The sequence below is a fragment of the Nomascus leucogenys genome, chromosome 5 (genome assembly GCF_006542625.1).
Source record: "Nomascus leucogenys isolate Asia chromosome 5, Asia_NLE_v1, whole genome shotgun sequence".
Taxonomy (NCBI): Eukaryota; Metazoa; Chordata; class Mammalia; order Primates; family Hylobatidae; genus Nomascus; species Nomascus leucogenys.
Window position 1 is genome coordinate 121,811,262 of NC_044385.1, and position 21,365 is coordinate 121,832,626.

A 21,365-nucleotide genomic window follows, 5' to 3' on the forward strand; every position below is an offset into this window, starting at 1 on the left:
ATCTTCTTCTACAAGGAATAGGAGGCGAGCAGGACATAATAGCAATACTTGTTGTTTGTGCATTGCTCTTGACATTTACGAAGCACATTGCATGAAAAATGGAAATTGGAAGATGTGTGTGTGTGTGTCCAAGTGTGTGTGTGTGTGTGTGTGTGTGTGTGTGTGTGTGTGTGTGTGTGTGTTTAGGGGGCATGAGGAGAGGCAGAAGCAGCACTGGTCCTTTGTATTAATTACCTTTCAACTCTTACATCTTTAATGAGCTTGTTTTCAGTGCCTAGCAATGCCCTATGCTAAGAAGACTGGATTAAGCAAAGAAGTTCAAGCACTGTCCTTTTGAAGGATGTTATAGTAACTGAATTTGCTCAATGGGAGGCTTTTTGCTTCATAGGAAAATCCCTGCACCAGATTCAGTTGAGATGAACTGAAGAAACTCACCTTTTGCCATTCATGTAGTGCCCACCCTGGAGAACTCAAATTACTGAAATTTGCCTCAGTAGGACCTAGAACTTTCTATGTTGGTTGCCTGTTTTGGATGGTACATCCCTTAAGGAAAAGGACAATGTTTTCTTCTGTCCTTGTGTTTCCAGAGCTTCCAAGCTTGGTGCCTAACAAATAATATGGGCTCAGGAAAAGTTTTGGGAGAGAGAACATGAGGCAGGGAGGGAGGCAATGTGCTCAGGTCATGAAGCTAAAGTGGGCCAGCCAGCTCCAAAGCTAGATGTGGCAGAGGGAAAGGAATCGGGGCAGGTGGGGCTCAGGTGTTGGCAACAAACAGGCAGATTCTAGCAGGGGTGAGAGTAATGGGAGTAAGAATTCAATCTCAAAAAACGTTCTGCGATCCGGACTGGGAGGGAGTAGCACACAGGACATGGGAGGGAGTAGCATACAGGACATGGGAGGGAGGAGGGTAAGCAGGTCCCGATTTCTGCCAATGACCTTGAACAGGCCTCTAGGAGGCTCTTCTGAAAGCGGTCCTGCCCCTCCTCCTGGTCAACAAGACTGCCCTTTGGAATCTGCTGTTAACCAAGTCTAAAGTTATCTTCTGCCCCCTTTCTCTGGCCTCGTTATCTCTTGTAATATGTTCATAAAGGCAGAATCAGATGAAATGAATAGCCTGTGCTGCCTTCTTTTGTGTTAGTCTTATTTCCTCAAAAATCAAACTGTTTCTTTTTTTTAACATCCACAGCTCTGAACAGTGTCTTACACGTAACAGGTGCTTTAGGAGCTCTGGGATGAGCAACTTTCTGTATCCCTGATGGAAATGCTTACAGAGTCCATCCTGCTGTCTGCTTCCTTTTGGGTCAAGTGGTGTCTGTCGGGTAGCTGCACACTGGATGATACTTCCTAGAGTGCGTTGGTGTTCTGCTGCCAGGAAAGGTGCCCTGTTGTTTGGAGATGGGAGAAAACAGCAAGAAATGAGTTCTAAGGATTTTGGTAAGCTTGATTCAGGGAATTGAGTCTAAAGTAGATGTTAGGTAAGAGGTGTGGTGGTATGTGTCAGGGCCAGGGTGAGGCCAAACTGAAGCAGGAGGGGAAAGGGGCAACAAGGCAGGGCAATGCAGGAGGCTGTGTGCCCCAGTGAGTCAGCAGACAGTTGTCTAGACAGACCTGGAGATGTGGTCCCTGAGCTCATTGTTAGCTTTGCTTTTGGTTCACATTTGAGTGAGTGTCTGCCTCTAGGGAGGCCAGTTCAGGAGGAAAACATCCATTTTCCAGGAAGGGATAAGAGAAAGAGGGGCTAACCTTTAGCCTGAGCTGGTTGGCATCCAGACAAAGCGTCTCACACTAGATAGGTGACGGCTAAACCCCTCCTGTCCTTGCATGACTTTGCAAAATCTCCCGTTTTATTTTGATTACTTCCAAAAGATGGCCATCTAACCTGTTTGTACAAAGAAAAATGAGTATTCAGAACAGGAAACGTCATCCTGTGCACAGGGGGTAGCCGTTCAGAACTCTGAAGTGCTTGACGCAATGCAGTATGCTGTGTTCAGGAAAAATTCATTTGGTATCTGTTGATGTCACAACCAAATATATGCCTGCTGCTAAGTACTCTAACTTTTGTTCATAAAGATGCAGCAAATGCTCTTGAAGGCAAAGAAAGAGCTTTGCACTGATGTTGCCTAGCAACCAATTACTCATTTTTTTTTTCAATTTGTTGTTTTTAAAAACTTCTACTATGTCATGTTAAATTAATCTGCGGCCGGGTGCAGTGGCTCATGCCTGTAATCCCAGCACTTTGGGAGGCTGAGGCAGGCAGATTATTTGAGGTCAGGAGCTCAAGACCAGCCTGGCCAATATAGTGAAACTCTGTTTCTACTAAAAATACAAAAATTAACTGGGTGTGGTGGTGCACACCTGTAATCTCAGCTGCTTGGGAGGCTGAGGCAGGAGAATCACTTGAACCCAGGAGGCGGAGCTTGCAGTGAGCTGAGATTGTTCCACTGCACTCCAGCCTGGGTGACAGAGCGAGACTCCATCTTAAAAAAAAAATTAATTAATCTGGGTCTGAGGCACAAGGTTCCTATTTACTTAATGGCTGCTGTGCACAAATAAAAAGATGGTGGCACATTTTTTGGGGTATTTAACTCCCTAACTGGGTTACAGAGTCTAGGAGCACTTGTCATCAACTTGAGGGAAATGTATAAACTGGGAAACGAGACCATCAAGGACAATATCACACCTCTGTCCTCTCGGCCTCCCTGGTCCTCTGTTGAAGGTTGAACACTGGGGCTTCTTTCCTTCCTGACCATTCCCCTCCTAATTCTGGACTTCAAGGTATGGGTACTGCCTCTTTACCAGTCCACATTTTGTCTGTTTTCATTTTCAACTGTCTGGTTCCTTTGCTTAAGATTTGGTTTGGTGGCGCCTATCCTGACTTTTCGGTGAGTGATGAAGAATGGCCCTCGACTGGTCAGTCAGGGGATTTGGATTCTAATCCTAGCTCTGCCATTAACTTGCTGACTGAACTTGAGTGAGTTGCTTAGTGTGTTTGTTAGAATAGGCTAAACTATGCTGCAGGAACAAATACATCTTGAAATCTCTGTGGCTGTGAACCACAAAGACAAAAACCTGATGAGTGCTGGACCATCTTCTAGAGCAGCTGCCTTCCATGGGGTGATCTGGAAATCCAGGTGGCTTTCATGCTGTGATTACTTCATCCCAACATGGGAGTCACCAAGGGGAAGGAGAGAGAGAGGGGCACATCAGCTTGTCACAATTTCAGCCAGGAAGTGGCATGTCATATCTGTTCACAGTGTATGGGCCGGGACGGGTCACATGGCTGTAGCCTAACTGTGGAGGCAAGGTGTGGTTAGTGGGAGGACAGGTTGGAAAATGAAGAACATCTAAAACATTTGGGGAACAGCAGCCACCACTGTCACTCTTGGCATCTTTGAGTTTCAGCCTAGTCATCTGCAAAATGACAGGGTTGGACTAGATAATTCCTAAGGGCCCTTTTATAGCTGTAAAGATCTAGGAGGTATGACTAACCAAACCACCATGATTCTAGATTAAGTATTTAAACTTCTCCTCTAAGCGTAGTTCTATTTTTAAGAGGAATAGATTAGCATTATCTTCACCCACTCGCTTTATTGTCCTAAATTGAATAGTCTCACTTCTTTTACCATAAAACTCTTCCTTTTAAAAAGAAAAATCAGACAAAATACAGTATTTTTATAGGCTAACCCTCTTTCAAAACAAATTCTTCAGGCTGGGCACCGTGGCTCATGCCTGTAATCCCAGCACTTTGGGAGGCCAAGGTGGGCAGACCACCTGAGGTCAGGAGTTTGAGACCAGCCTGGTCAACATGGCGAAACCCCATCTCTACTAAAATATACAAATATTAGCCAGGCATAGTGGTGCCAGCCTGTAATCTCAGCTACTCGGGAGGCTGAGGCAGGGAGAATTGTTTGAACCGGGGAGGTGGAGGTTGCAGTAGGTCGAGATCATGCCACTGCACCCCAGCCTGGGTGACAGAGTGAGACTCTATCTCAAAAACAAAACAACCCTAAATCAAAAAATTCTTCAGCTGGAAGAACTTAAGAAAGCTGTAGTTATTTATTGTCCTAACTACTTCTTAATCAGATGCTGTAGAAAATGTACAGTATGCAGACACAACTCATTTTTCACCAGTGAAAATAATGATTTGAGTTTGTGTATTACATGATTATAAACTGGTATCTAAATTGGTACTGAATTTCTCAGAGAAGTAAGCAATTGTAAGTGAAGAACAGATACAAGGGAGGTACAATTTAAGTTTACTTCTCTTTTTGAAAGATATGTCCCTGAAAATCTATAAATAAATACTTTTAATTCCATCCTTATCCTTTGAAAAGTGGGACTTCTGGCAGCTTGGCAAATAAATAAAGTTTTATCGGCACACAGCAACACTCATTTTTGTGGTGCCAATAACTGTTTTTGTTCTACAAAACTCTCAGGCCCTTTTCGGAAAACCTTGTCCAACCCCTGAGTTAGGCAATCTAAATGTTAACCTGGTAGCTTATAGAAGCATTGAGAGTCAGTACAGATGACAACAGTAGTTCTCAAACTTGAGTGAGCATCAGAATGAATAATTTGTTAAGGGCTTGTTCAAGCACAGAGAGCGGGACCCCATCCCCCAGTGTCTGATTCAGTAGGGTCGAGGGTGGGGTCTGAGAATTTGCACTTGGACATGTTCCCAGGTGACGTCAATGCTGCCGGTCTGGGGACAGTACTTGGAGAAGCACTGGAGTACAGCTGACCCTTAACATGGGTTGGAACTGTGCAGGTCCACCTATATCTGGATTTTCTTCTGCCTCTGCCACTTCTGAGACAGCAAGATCAACTCCTCCTCTTCTTCCTACTCAACATAAGGACGACAAGGATGATGATGATCCATTTCTACTTAATGAATTGTAAATATACTTTCTCCTTTGTGATGGTTAATACTGAGTGTCAACTTGATTGGATGGAAGGATGTGAAGTATGTTCCTATGTGTGTCTGTGAGATATTGCCAAAGGAGATTAACATTTGAGTCAGTGGACTGGGAAAGGCAGACCCACCCTTAATCTGGGTGGATGCAATCTAATCAGCTGCCAGTGCAGCAAGAATAAAAACAGGCAGAATAATGTGAAGACTAGACTAGCCTAGCCTCCCAGCCTACATCTTTCTCCCATGCTGGATGCTTCCTGCCCTTGAACATTAGATTCCAAGTTCTTCAGCTTTGGGACTTGGACTGGCTTCCTTGCTCCTCAGCCTGTAGATGGCCTATTGTGGAACCTTGTGATCATGTGAGTCAATATTCCTTAGTAAAATCCCCCTTTATATATACATTTATCCTATTAGTTCTGTCCCTCTAGAGAACCCTGACTAATACATCCTTCTTATGATTTTCTTAATAACATTTTCTTTCCTCTAGATTTATTGTAAGAATACAGTATGTAATTCATATAGTACACAAAATATATGTTCATTGACAGTTTGTGTTATCAGTAAAGCTTCTGGCCAACAGTAGGCTATTAATAGTTAAGTTTTTGGGGGATCAAAAGTTGTATGTGGACTTTTGACTGAATAGAGGTTGGTGCCCCTAACCCCTGTGTTGTTCAAGGGTCAGCTGCAGCAAAAGCATCAGTTAAGAGAGAAACTTAAAGCTCTACTCCTGGCTCTGTTTTGATTTTCTAGCTGAGTAATCTTGAGCAAAGATTCAGTTTCTTCCCCTGCAAAATGAGGAGACTGGTCTAAAGTAGGCCTTTTCAACTACTGTCTCCTGACAGCCCTCGGGGAGCTGATCTGGGCCTTGAGCCGATAGTCTTCTACCCTAGCAACCTCCTTCATTTATCTCAGAGCGCCTTATAAATATTGTCATTTTCTATGTGTGTATGACCCAAAAAGGACTGGGAAATGTTGCACCTGAAAACTGCTGAGGCCTTTTTGGCTCTAAATTATTATAGGCTTACAAGTTTTGATAAACGCCTCCATCTCAATTATACTCATCATCGCCTGCTGGCTATGGCTGTTAATTCACATCATGCATATGTGGTGCTTGCATGTCTTTCTTATCAATCACATTTTTTGGATGTTTTCCTACCTCATTGCTTACTTTTTCTCAGATTGAGATCGGTTGCCTGATAGCCTACCTAAAGCACATGGACTTGGTGTTCATTTAGTCATTCAACACTCGACACTTCCCGATGCTGGGGGCTGCATGGGATTTATTCCTTCTTCCCTTTAATAACACTGTATTCTCCAATAGTGATGTGGCTGTATTACCTTCTCCACCTCCTCCTGCTCTTCTCTGCTCCAACAGAGAGAAAAATTAGAGGCAGCTGTAAAGAGACAAGAAATCTTCTTTTCCTCTATTCATAGTTCTTCCTGATGTGTCGTAACTTAATAAATGTTGATTAAGTGAAAGAATAACAGATGGCACAGTGTGGTGTATGTAGGACAATAAATAATCAAGTGCAACTACTCACGATTGCCTACAATGCAGGTGCTGTCTTACTTTCTCTCTGTATATATGTGTGAATATATGCACACATAAACACACATATATACATATGTACTCACACATAAACATATTTTGTTGAAGTCATTGCCATGCTGAATTGAATTCATAGTTATTCCCATGCAATTCGGTATGTATCGAATACCTACTAAGCTGAAGTTGGTGCAAGATGTTATATAAAGGAAACTTAGACACAGCTATTATTCTCAGTGAGCTTACAGTTTTGCTCTATAATTATTCTTTGGAAAACCAACTGAGAGAGGAGGTGGGTGAAAACTCCTTACTGAGAGACCATCTTTTGTTGTAGAATTGGTTTATAGTCTTTTTGTCTCCAAATGATATCAAAATGGAAATAATTTGGAACATGGTGAGCATGAGTCATCATCTGGTGAAGTGGGCACTGCGAATTCCAGAGGCAGCACAGCTAGAACAAAATTTATGAAAGTCAAGGTTGGAAGGAAGCCTGCCTCCAGAATAAGCTGAATGATCAAAAGTACATGGTGTACCTTTCTGCATTGAATAGCTCTGTTTTTTTTCTGTCTATATGTTTTTTTTTTTCTGTCTATATGGGTTTCTAACTTCTGGCCTTTCAGCTTCACTTCTGTAGGGATTTGTACATTTGCTGTCTGGGACCAATGATTTGCTACCCAACTTCAACCAGACATGATTGGCATCAAATAATTGATTTGACAAATATTTACCAAATGCTTAGTATATGATAGAGGCAGATGTAGCTACAGAGATGAATAAGATATAGTTCCCATCCTCAGGCTGGTGGAAGAGAAAACATCATTAGCACCATGACAAGATAAATTCTGAGCAAAGGTAGAAGAAGCAGCTAACTACCTGGGCAGCCGAGGAAATCTTCACAGGGAAAAACACAGTTCAGAGTTGGCATCTGAGGGTTTTAAAGATTTTATTGTCCATTAAAATGGCCTCCAACATAATATTAGTGAATTTTTGGATTAAAATCAAAGCCCTGTAAATAGGATGGAGAACAGAAGTTGCTATTTACTGATATGACTACATTTAAAGGGGGTTGATGTGTTTAATGTGAAAGGAATGTGTTGTTGAGTACCTGCCTGAGTGTGAATGTGCCAGGATGGGTCTGAAGCAGTGCCTGGGAATAGAAGTGGGGAGACAGAATTGTTTTGCACAGTAGAGGGAGAAGGGTTGGGAGCCAGATGAAGTAATGGGAAACAGCCATAAGAGGGATAAGAGGAAGTGAGACGCCAGTTAGAGAATGGAGAGTGGGCTAAAGTGGCCTCAAGTGGCCAGTGGAAAGACTCCTTACTACTTGAGTGCTCTGAAATGTCAGGCATGGTTGTTTGTTTAATGAATGTAAGGTATCATTGTTTAATATTCTATTTGAGGTTGCCTGCATTGTTGAGATGTAACCTGGGTCCATGGTTGTTTGTTTAATGAATGTAAGGTATCGTTTAATATTCTATTTGAAGTTGCCTGCATTGTTGAGATGTAACCTGGGTCTTCCCAGAGCTTCATTAAACCTAACACACACACACACACACACACACAAGTGCTTTGTGTGGGTGATAATTTTGTTGAAAACTAAGAGCTGTATTCTATGGCTGGTTCTTTGTGCTGCAGCAGACAGATCATGAGCAAGTGGTTAAGAAGTTTCAAAATGGAGCTGATTCACAAGTGAAGGGTCCTCAGACAAAGGTGGATACCAGAATGTGAGCTTCCCTGGAATTTGCTAAAACCGTCACAGGAGATTTAAACTTTAACCTGGAATGAAGGTTCACAGCAATTTTATCCAGATATTGGTGGGGGGAAGTGGTTCTTACAGCCAATATCCAGATTTTAACTAGAAATAAAGAGTTTGTCACACGGTTCCACCGATTCTATGCTGGTGCCTTGTGTAAATAATAATTACGTATGTGAAATATATAGGATAAAATTAAAACCATGACACAAATGGCAGATTATCTCACACTGAGATACCAAATTGTTTTGGAACACACAATTTTTTTTTTGGTAGCATTTTTTGCTTTATTCTGCTCATGCATATTTTGGAATGAGGTGAGTAAATAAATGAATGAACAAACAAATAAGAACATTTACAAATTAGCTTCTTTTTGAAACATTTACTTTGGCAGTGTTGGTTAATTGTATGGTTTGTAATGTGAATTTATCTGATCCTTGGCCAATCACACTAATTTTGTCACACATGATTTATTGTAGCTTTTAGATTCGTAAATATCTTTCACATTTGAAATTGCTGTTTGGCAATGAGCTGCTTAAGCATAAATTAGGAATTTGTTTCTATCAACTCAATCAAGTGTTGGAGGAAGTCCTATATTTTATCTTTTGAAAAATAACACAATGTTTTTCTCTAGAGGTTTAATATGAATCTTTCAACAGGGTATTCATTGAAGGCCTACTACATGCAAAGAACCGTTTTAGAGACTGAGGGAGGAGCAGAAGTGCTGATTCTGTTTCTGAGGTGGTAACTTGGAAACGTGCCCAATAAATGATAATTAATAACACAAGGCAGTAAATGTTAAGAGTCAAATGAATCATAGATCACTCAGTACTTACAGATCTCAGGGGAGACCTTGAACTGGAGTGATCAGAGATAGCTCCTAGAAGATTTGAGTTATGACCTGCATTTAAAACATAATTTTTATATTTTAGCAGATTTATTGAGCTAGAATTAGCATAAATGAAGTATACATATTTAAAGTGAAAGATTTGACCCATTTTGGCGTACATACACATCCTTGAAACCGTCATCAAAATCAAGACAATGAACACATTCATGACCCCCCAAAGTTTCTTCATGCCCTTTTATAATTCCTCTCTCCACACCTTTCTGCCTCCAGGCAGTCACTGGGACTGCTTGCTAGAGTTTTTTGTCTGGCTTCTTTCACGTAGTACAATTATCTTGAAATTCTGCCAAGTTGTTGCAAGTATCAATAGCTTACTCTTTTTTATTGCTGAGTAGTAACCCTTTATATGGACATACCACAGAATGTTTATATCCATATACCTTTTGTTGGGCATTTGTGTTGTTTTCATTTTTGGCTGTTATTAATAGAGATGCCATGAACATTCAGGTTCAAGTCTTCGATGAACATATGCTTTTATTTCTTTCGGGCAACTATCTAGCCATGCAATTGTCAGGTCTTATGATGAGTGTCCCTTTAAGAAACTGTCCAACTGTTTTCTGTTTCTAAAATGATTGTACCATTTTACATCCCCACCAGCAGTGTATGAGAATTCCACTGGCTCCGTATCCACAGCAATACTTGGTTTGGCTGGTCTTTCTGATTTTAGCCATTCCAATAAGTGTCAGCAGTATCTCATGGTTTAATTTGCATTTCCCAAAAGACTAATGATGTTGACCATCCTTTATTGTGTTTAATTACAATCCAAATAACTTCTTTCAAGAAAGGTCTATTCAAATATTTTGTCTACTTTTTATTGGATTGTTTGCTTTCTTATTATTGAATTTTGAGAGTTCTTTATATATTCTGGATCCAAGTGCTTTATTAGATATGTAATTTGCATATATTTTCTCTCTATTTTATCTTTTCATTCTATTAAAGTGCCTTTGGAAGAACAAAATTTTGTTGAAGTCCAGTTTATAAAGCTTTCTATCTTGTACATCATGCTTTTGGTATTGTGCCTAAAATGGCTGCTAACCCAAGTTCACAAGGTCTTTCTCCTATGTTTTCACTTATACGTTTTATAGTTTTTGATTTTACATAAAGAGCTATGATCCATTTTGAGTTACGAACTAAATTTTAAAGAGAAAAGAGGAGAGTAACAAAATATATGAAAGCAAAACTGTTAAGGCTGCTGGGTCCAAGGTGTGGTCTGGGCCCAGCGAGGTGACTGGTGTGGGTGAAACTTGGAGGCTGGGTGCTCCCAGTACACCAGTCACACAGTGTCCTCTTGGTTTCATGAACATGTCAAGCTCCTTTTTGCCCCCAACGCCTTGTGCATACGAATCTCTGGACTTGGAATGATCTGCCTCTCTGCTTAGCCAATATGTCCTTTGGCTGGCAACTCAAGTGTCTCTTACTCAGGACTTGTCTGACTGTCTAGAGCAGGGCTGCCATGCTGTGCAACTCCATGTGTGAATGCTGCCTCTGGAGTGGGACAAAGTTATGATGTTCCTCTTAATTAGCTCAAGAACCTTGCTATACATTTTCTTAACACAACTTTTTCGATATAGTGCTTATTACCATTTGTATTGTTGTGTTAATATTTGATTTAAACCTCTTCCCCAGGTGACCACAGATTCTTGAGGACTGGTCCATGTCTTGTTTGTTTATTAACGAATCTCCACTGACTAGCACAGTGCCTGGCATATACTAGGTGCACCATAAACATTTACTGAAGGAGAGAAGAAGGAAGGAAGGATCGCTTCCTTTCAGCAGTAGAATCAGCTTGTGGAGAGTCTAGAATATCAGGATAAATGATTTCAGCTTTATCCTAGGCAACTGGGTTCTATCTAAACATCTGAACAGGGAAAATGCCATGAATGTGGGCGTGAATGGTATGTATTAGATGGATTTAAAGTATGAGAGTTAAACTTTCAAAAAAACAAAGTATCTGAAAATATATTTGGAGGAGAAGAGGTAGAAATGAAAAAATGGATGAAACAGCTATGATATAAGAAATCTATAGGATACATTGGCTGATGGGAACTGGGGAGGAAAAGGGACAGAGTGAAAGTTCACTCAGGTCAGGGAGCTCAGATTATTTGGAGAATGATATTGCCACATTGGTTGAAATGAAGATACTGAGAAGAACAGAAAATTTTATAGGAAAGATATGAAAAAACACTGTTAGTAAGTTTTAAAATATTTGCTTACATATTAGTCTCTCCTCATCCGTGGTTTTGCCTTGCATGGTTTCAGCTACCGGCAGTCAACAGTAGTCCAAATGTATTAAATGGAAAATTCCAGATATAAACAATTCATAAGTTTTCAATGGCAGTCAACAGTAGTCCAAATGTATTAAATAGAAAATTCCAGAAATAAACAATTCATGGGTTTTCAATTGAGTACCAGTTCAAGTAGCGTGATGAAATCTCACACTGTCCATTCTGTCCTACCCAAGACAGGAATCATCCCTTTGTCCAGTGTATCCATGTTGTGTGCATTACACACCTGTGAGTCATTCAGTGACTGTCTTGGTTATTGGATTGACTGTCATGGTATTGGAGTGCTTGTCACCCTTATCTTACTTCATAATGGCTTCAAAGTGCAGGAATAGTGATGCTGGCAATTCAGATATGTCAAAGAGAGCCATAAAGTGCTTCCTTTAAGTGAAAAGTTAAAGTTCTTGACTTCATGAAAGAAAAAAATTGCATGCTGAGGTTGCTAAGATCTATAGTAAGAACAAAATTGTGAAGAGGGAAAAAAATTCATGCTAGTTTTGCTGTCACACCTGAAACTGCAAAAGTTATGGCCGTAGTTTGTGGTAACCTTTATTATGGCATATTGTTATAATTGTTCTATTTTACTGTTAGCTATTATCGCTAATCTCTTATTGTTCCTACTTTATAAATTAACATTTATTAAAGGTATGTGTAAGAAAAAATAGTATGTGTAGGTCTTGGAACTCTCTGTGGTTTCAGGCATCCACTGGGGGTCTTGGAATGTATCCCCTGTGGATAAGGGGGCCTGCTGTATTTTAACCTTTACTTGTCCTAAGTAAATATTATGTCTCTGTATTTTTATGCTATCTTAGGAAACATATTTTGGGGAAAAATTGTACATCTTTTGCTTATAGCAAAATAACTATGCAAAATTATCTAGAATACTGATTTATGATTTCTATAAAAATCCTATTTAGCCAGCCCTAGTGGTGAGTGTCTGTAGTTCCAATTACTTCGGAGGCTGAGACAGAAGGATCACTTGAGCTCAGGAGTTTGAGGCCAGCCTGAACAACACAGTGAGACCCTGTCTCTAAACTAAAACAAAAAACTTATTTGTAATTATCCTGTTTGTTTGCTAAACTAGTAAGTAGTGGGGCATAGATTTTATCCCAGGCCTTTTGGCCTCTTAAGTCTGAATTTGTTTCTTAGTACCTGAAAGCTGTCTCAGCACCACATAATCTGGAAGCTGCTAAGAACTGTTAAAAGAAAAATCTTTGCCAGGCATGGTGGCTCACGCCTGTAAGCCCAGCACTTTGGGAGGCTGAGGCAGGCAGATCACTTGAGGCCAGGAGTTCAAGACCAGCCTGGGCAACATGGTGAAACTGTTTCTATTAAAAATACAAAAATTAGCTGGGTGTGGTAGTGCATGCCTGTAATCCCAGGTCCTTGGGAGGCTGAGGCAGAAGACTCGCTTGAACCTGGGAGGTGGAGGTTGCGGTGAGCTGAGATCATGCCACTGCACTCCAGCCTGGGCGACAGAGTGAGACTCTGTCTCTAAATAAATACATAATCTTCAGACAGATTAAATTTAACAGAGTTCATTTGTGCAAAGAAAGATTCATGAATTGGGTAGCACTCTCAGGACAAGAAGCTGTTCAGAGACCTCTATCCAGAAGCATGAGCAGTGAGCTTTTTTTTTTTTTTTTTGAGACAGAGTCTCACTCTTCCACCCAGGCTGGAGTGCAGTGGCGGGATCTTGGCTCACTCACTGCAAGCTCCGCCTCCTGGGTTCACACCATTCTCCTGCCTCAGCCTCCCGAGTAGCTGGGACTACAGGCGCCCACCACCGCGCCTGGCTAATTTTTGTATTTTTTAGTAGAGACGGGGTTTCACTGTGTTAGCCAGGATTGTCTCGATCTCCTGACCTCGTGATCCACCCGCCTCGGCCTCCCAAAGTGCTGGGATTATAGGTGTGAGCCACCGGGCCTAGCCAGCAGTGAGATTTTTATAGGCCAAACACAGAAGCAAAATAAAGAAATTACCTGGTTGTCTATAGCTAGGCATTTACCTTATGGGCATGGTGTGATGAGGCATTTGCCTTATTTGGTCTGATCAGTTGGATGCCTGTGATTGGCTGAAATCCAGCAATTTTTATTTACAAAAAATATACTAGAAAGTTATTAAAAAGTTAGGTTTTGGTCTGTTTATGTGCTAAGTTAGACAGTGGTTTGTTACATAAGAATTCAAAGTATGGAGACAGCCTCAGGCAAATGGCCTCCTTGTTTTGCCTTAACGATCCCTCCCTTTCAGCCAGCCTCTTAATTTTGAGAGATTCACTAAAACCTTGCGCATTGATGTTATTCTCTGTTACCATCATAACAGACTTCTTTGGTTGCTGTATGGAATTCATAGTCATGATATTAAGTCAGCTGAATAATGCTTCATGTTCTCTTTGTGTTATTGTTGCTATAACCGGAGTGAGACCATTTGACATACAGTAGATGACTGCATACAAGCAGTTAAGGGTTTTTAAAGGATACAGCATACCAGGGAGACTACTATGATGACTATCAGGAGGATCACACCAAGAGACTGAAATATGCTTCCTAACCAAGGCCCTTGTGAACCAAACCAATTATAATTAAATAAATCAAAGAATGATACAGAACAGAAGTGTACTTGTTTTAACCAATTATCTGTTTGTTGATTTCTTAAAAAACAAAACAAAACAGAACAAGGTTGTTTTTCAACATTTAACTTCTATACAACCCCAAAATAAAACACCATAGTAAAATAAATGGGAAAAAACATAATATTTTATTTGCAAAGCTTGACAAAATGTTAATATCTTTAATGATAAATGAACTCTTAGAAATCAGTAACAAACAGACTAACATTACAAGGGAAGTGAAAAAAACACAGGAAAATGAAATAATACAAATGACTTACAAGGCTACGTGAAGATGATATAGCTTAACATTAATAGATGAAAAAGCAATTTCGCTATAAATTACATTATCAGTGTTTACAAATATTGATATCTAATGTTTGTGTAGTTTTAGGAAGTGGGAAATCCTCAAATACTGGGAAAATTTACTCCAGTTATAGGAAATTTACACAAAGTATAGATTTTGCATATACTTTGCCCCAGCAGTTCCAGTTCATGGGGATCATTCCAACAAAGTAGTAGTTGGATGAATTTTTATATATATTTATATATAAAAATATATATATTTATATATTTAAAAATATATATATATATAAAATATATATATAAAAATATATATATAAAATATATATATAAAAATATATATATAATATATATATAAATATATATAAAATATATATATAAATATATATAATATATATATATATATAACTATATAAGCAGGTTCACTACATAGAAAACCTTTAGCTAATATGTCATCCCCCAAGAAACTACTTATGTACCAATTGGTTTATAAAATAATAGATGGGGGGTAGAGTTAGAAAGAAAAATGGCATGTAAGTAAAAAGATAAGATTTCACAAAATTCTGTGTTCTTTGAATTCTCGAAAAAGATCATTCTTTAAATGGATCAGTTTTATATTTACCCTGTGATAAGTGAAAAATTATAAATGTATACACTTCATACTTATGGAAGCACTGAGATGAAACCCTTTTAATTCCACTATCCTGGCTTCTTTGTTCAAAAATGTCTGTCATTCCAGCTCCTGAGATTGAGTCCAATGACAACCATGTAAACAATCACCGTGACTACTTAAGATCTACTTCAATGACACTCTTTAGGTCACTTTTCAAAAATGAGCTTTCTCGGTTAAGTTTTTCTAATCTGCAAGGAATGTCCACTGCAGTGCATGTGAGGAGTCTCCATACGTCATGAAGACCATGCTTTGGTTTTGGTGAAGATGATGGTAGAAACAGTGGCACAGGTTCCCTCCTTCAGTCATTACAATCATATGGCCAAGACAATGAAGAATGCTTGAATGAGAATACTGCAATAGGTCATTCAGTGATAACTGAGGTTTTACAATACCTCAGTTATTGTACAAGTTCTTGGATACAATATCCAAGTTCAGGAGGAAGTGTTAGCTAATGTACACAGTGCCCCTCGTTCATCTAACAGACAGTCCAGGACAATTTGATTATCTACAAAAAATTTAGCAGGGGAGTTTAGAGAAGTTTCTTGGGCACCTATAGCCTTTGCAGTAAACTTAGCTATAGTAGCTGATGTTTGAGACAGATTTTTAACCATAACCTTATTTACATTTGTGCCAAGCCAATAAAGTAACATTCTACCAAAAGATGCCCATTTAGAGGAATTTACACAATTAAATCTACTCTATGATAAGTCATGGACTGCAGAGTTTTTAATAATGGAATCTTTAAGGACTCAAAAGACCAGGCAGCCATCCAAACCCTCTGTGAGTCCATGCTTAACATTAAATTTATATGCTTTTAGATACAAATTTTGTTTTTCCAAGTCAGGTACATATAACACTGCTTATTAAATAGGTTATTATAGGTGATTTGACTTGGATCAATCTTATGGAGTTCATTCAAATAGCATATTCTAACATTTTCAATACTAGCTAACTTAGCATGAAAATCTGCTGAGGAATTTGCTTGGTATTCAATTATTTCTTGTTCTGCTTGATGTTGGGTTAGCAATTCTATGAACCAATCAGTTCCTTCATTAGAGTTCTGGGAATTGTTATCCAGTTCAATGGTATGATCTTAAAGTTATCAAAACCCTGTACTTGTCAGAGTCCTTTCCATGAGTCACCTCAAAGACAAACACTAGGTTTGTAGTTGCTTGTAATAGTTTTCAGGAAAGTACCAGAGTAAACCAATTAACTGTTTGTGGATGACAAAATTTTAAATGGCCGTGGTGAAAATCTGATGAGGGTTCATTATACCACAGTTGACAAGGAAATTTTATTTCTGTGACTTACACTATTTTAAGATAATAACTAAAATTATGACTGGTAGCATCATACCAAATCTATCAGATTTCTGGGCATTCTGTATAATTTATGAAACACATATTAATAATATATGGCTTAAAGAAGGTTCAGCATCACTTATTAGACAATACTTCCCAAACAATTTAACATATCAAATAAGCCTAGTTAGTTTCATATCTCTCTTCATAAGAAGAGAAACAAATTTTTTTGAAACACTCTAGCGACCCATCTGGAAGCTCCCAGAGCTAGTTTGAGGTAGAAAGATCTTAATTTAGGATTTGGTATTAGAAAGTTGTCAGGAATATCAAATGGTTTGAAATATTTGATTAAAATAGGATCACAAGTCATTGTGAAACAATACTTATTCATTTAACTAGAGCGTGAATTAAAGTCTTCGAAGGTAAATACAGAATGCCATATAGTTGTAGAAAAAACTTAGCTCTTTCAATATAGAGGATTCAGTTTTCTTAGTAATCAAAGACAGGAAATTATCTTGATAAAACGCATAATCTTTGTTTCCTAGGCTAATTACTTAATAAGTAAAGAAAAACTTGTCATAATTTTTTATAAAGAACAGACCAATACTCCAAGAAAAGCTTATTGTTTTAACAGAAAGGACCAAATTCTACATTTGCATCAGTGTACTTTTGGTATTAATGCTCAGTTAAAAAAAACCTTATAATTCCCTTCAAATTTTAGCCAGTTGATCACACATAAAATTCCTTTACCAAGATTCCTCTTTCACAAACCTACAACTTTCTTATATCCATTTAGTTTTTGTTCTACGCTTTTCAAAGTCTTTCTCCTTGTGGAACAACCAGTCACTCTACTTTGGGATAAAAATTAGTCTCCTGTTCCCTTTACAAAACAGAACACATACATCATAGCTTTCCTTGCAAAAACCACATCTTATCTTCCTTGTATGCTGGCATATGTTGTTGTTTCCCTTATTATTTCTAGTAATTTTAATTACATATCTTATTTAGAACTTTTAACTGCTAATTTCCAATGAAAACAAGGAAGCAAGCAATTGTGAACTGCCTGCAACATACCAGCATTTTGTAATTTAACATCATTTTATAATTCTAGAAGCATCTGCTTCCTCATGGTACAATTTTTGAATGTGGCACAGGACATGTTTATTAACAGACCTAGCTATCTTTAGTTTCTCTGTAATAAGAAGCTACAGGGAGGCAAAATTTTATTTGTCTTACAGCTTTTGGCTAGGCCTGAGAATTAAATCATTATTTGTATAGATTTCCCTCAGCCTCCATTTAATTGATGACAAGAATGTTAAAACCTCCCTGTATAGAGAGGACATCTTTTATATAGGAATTTTATCTCATTTATACCTATTTAACTCACTTAAAAAACAATTACACTTAAATGTTATGAAAATGAGATCATAAACACCATTATTTTAAGTTATTTTCCTTTTTTCTTTTTTTTGGAGATGGAGTCTTGCTCTGTCACCCAAGCTGGAGTGCAGTGGTATGATCTTGTCTCACTGCAACCTCTGTCTCCCAGGTTCATGTGATTCTCCTGCCTCAGCCTCCTGAGTAGCTGGGACTACAGGTGTGTACCACCATGCCTGGCTCATTTTTGTATTTTTAATAGAGATGGGGTTTCACTATGTTAGCCAGGATGGTCTCAAACTCCTGACCTCAGGCAATCTGCCTGCCTTGGCCTCCCAAAGTGCTGGGATTACAGGTTTGAGCCACCACACCTGGCCAAGTTATATATCTTTTAATATAGCGATAACTTGAGCTTATTTTACTAGTAAACTTAGGTAGAAAAAGTTGTACATCTGTATTATATTTAATGCTGATGACTCTGGAGACATGCCTATTTTTATCAAACTGACAAACTTTAACAAACTTTTATTTACCAAAAATTCTCCCAGATCACATGAACTTGAAAAACATTTTAGTTTAGTTTCAACCTTTCTGAATAATTTAAGGAATAGTTAATCAATATAAGAGCTTATTTTTCTGTGAACCAATTAAATATAGCTCTTTTACAAATTAATTTTGTCAATATTCTCCAGAGGTAGAAAAATGTCATGCATACATTCCCATAGGCAGACAGAAATAAGCATGCAGATCAAGGCAGATCTTAAAGCTTTTATTTTAAAATTGTAGCTATATGCCAGGTACTAAAATACAAAGTTTACTAATTTATTAAAAAATACCTGTATCCAAATTGTTTTTCTCTGGCCAATGGAACAAGATTACTCACCCTGATGGCTGAAGTTTTTTACTAATATTTGTGCAAAAGATTTCTAATATTTCTCATTTGCCTTTTATAAGGAGTCTTTTAGAAAGGCATTGGTTCCCGGTCTACAAATTTAGTACATAAAATTAACTGGTGTCTCAGAAAGTAGAGTCCCAGACTCCTGGATTTCCAGATTCCTTACATTTGGAAGAATCCATTTTCAAAAGGTACGTACCTGAGGCCTCTAACTGGACCCAGTACAATTATTTATTGGATCGACTCCTATTCCAAACTCTGGTAAAATAATTACTCAAAAAAGTTGAAGAGCTCAAAATGCAAATTCACGAGCTTGAATTTGGAGGAGACTCACTTACAACTTCCAGTTATGATGAGAGAGTAATGGGAACAGTAGGCCTGAGGGGTAGCTTTGCTTCATCACTCAATGCTCCTGGGGGGTCCCTGGAGGTCTCTTCTGTATTCTGCTTCTGACATCAAAGTGTTAAAAGAAAAACTTTAGACAAATTAAATTTAATAGTTTATTTGAGCAAAGAATGGTTCATGAATCGGGCGGCACTCAGAACCAGAAGACGTTTGAAGAGTTCTGCACAGAAGCATGAGCAGTAGACTTTTACAGGCTGAACATGGTAGCAAAGTAGAGAAATCGCCTGACTGGCTATAGTTAGACATTTGCCTTAGGAGGCATTTGCCTTATGTGGGCATGATCTAATCAGCTGGCTGCCTGTGATTGATTGGCTGAAGCTCAGCTGTTTGTGATTGGATGAAATCCAGCTATGTGTTCCAAAAAATAAACTAAGTTAGGTTTTGGTTTGTTTCTGTACAAGTTATGTTGTGGTGTTATATAGGAATTCAAAGTACACAGTCAGGCTAATGGCCTCCTACTTATTTTGCTTTAATAGAACACATTTTGTATGTGACCTGGGAGTGTCTCTTTATTACCCTCTGCTTTCCTTGATGGGCTGCTCCACAGCCATTGTAAACTTTCACTTCTCTACTAGATTTGGAGGAAGGGCTGCCTGTTGGGGGAGCTTTATGACTTTGAACAAAATTCATCTGTAAAATGAGAATGATTATAATATAGGGTTTGAATGGGATAGTACATGTGAAACTGCCTGGCACATAGTGTCTAATTAATGCTATTTTCTTTTGTACTGAAATAACAACAGCCTATAGTAGGAATGAAGACATTTGAGGTTATCAAATGTATGTGAGAATATATGTCAATAAGATCTCCCATCAACTAACTGGTATAGGGGAGTAATTTGGTGTAATATTTTTTGGAAAACTGTTTGTCATTGTCTTAAACAATTGAACCATCAATACTTCTGTGATGCAGAAATTCCACTTCTAAGTATGTATCTAAGTGTAATTCATATTCATACCCATTATGATGAAATATGTATAATAATGTTCATACATGTGTTTGGAAGAACAACAACAACAAAGGCATTGATAATAGACATTCTAGTTTTATTCCTGGCTTTAAATGTGTTTCTTAAGCATGAGGTTAGATTTGGATTGAGACAGATTTATTTAATCATATTAAAGGAGTATTCATCTGTTTCTATTTTATTAAGAATCTTGACTAAGAATATATATTGAATTTATTAAACACAATTTCAGCATCACTCATGGAAAGTACATTACAATTATGATTATATTAATTTTTATTCATAGAATATGGTATGGTAAAGCGTTAATAAATTAATTTTATTATTGATAATTTTTTTATTTCTAGGATAAAGTCCACTAAATCGGATGTGTTATCCTATTATAGCTGGATATTATTTGTTAATATTTTGTTAAAGATTTTTCTATTCATATTTATACAAAAGTTTGATCTATACTTTTCTGTTTAATCTTTGCTAAATTTTGGTGTTAATATTGCTTCATTAAAAATATTTAGAAGTTTTTCTTCTTTTTTCATACTCTAAAACAATTCAAATAATGTTGAAAATATGTATTCTTTAAAGATTTGCCAAATTTCCCTGTGAAACTATCTGAGCCCATTGCTTTTTTAAATGGGAAGTTGGTAAGAGAGAGCTTTTTTCAGTTTCCTCTATTTTTTTCTGTAGATACTAGTTTGTTCAGATTCACTGTTTTGTCTGGAGCTGGTCTGGGGTAATTGCATTTTTCTAGGAAATTATATATGTTATCTGGCTTCTCAAATTTATTTGCACAGAGTTGAGCAAGGGAATCTATATGGTTATTGTAATTTTCTGTAGTTACAGTTATTTCCTTCTTTTAAAAAAGTTTTGCATATTTGTGGTTTATTTCAGTTTTTCCCTGTTGTTTGTTGCTATATAACAAGCCACTCAAAATCTCAGAGGCTTGAAACATCAAACATTTATTTCTTGCTTGTGGATCTACAGGCTGGTGGCAACTCATCTAGGTTAGGCTGGGCTCTAGCTTCCAGGTTCCACGTTCCATGTGTTTCTCATTGTTTTCAGTTTAGTGGCTACCTGGAGTCCCGTTGCACAAGATGAATGGCAGTAGCACAAGAAGACAAATGGACACGTGATACCTCTTGAGTCATCCATCCTGGTACTTGCATGCTGTCATTTATGTCCACATTTCATTGGCCAAGACAAGTTATATGGTTAAAACTAACATTAACAAGGTGAGAAAATACAGTCTGCCCACTATAGTTGGTGTAACTGTAAAGTCACATGGCAATGGAAGTGGCTATATAATTCTAATACTGAGTGGGCATAAAGAATGAAAGACAACAATTTATTCTGCCACAGTCCACTTATTTATTTATGTTTACATACCTCCCACGTACAAAATACACTTAGTCTTGTAAAAGTCATGCCAAAGTCTCATCCA

The 21,365-nt window shown here is 38.1% G+C and overlaps 1 long non-coding RNA gene across 1 annotated transcript; it reads left to right on the plus strand.

Annotated features, from left to right (window-relative positions):
• Positions 1-1,192: 1,192 nt before the first annotated feature.
• LOC115835204 lies at positions 1,193-21,155 on the plus strand. Its single transcript, XR_004030200.1, has 3 exons — positions 1,193-1,434; positions 4,680-4,892; positions 20,987-21,155. It is a non-coding gene; the product is annotated as an uncharacterized LOC115835204 (long non-coding RNA).
• Positions 21,156-21,365: the final 210 nt, after the last annotated feature.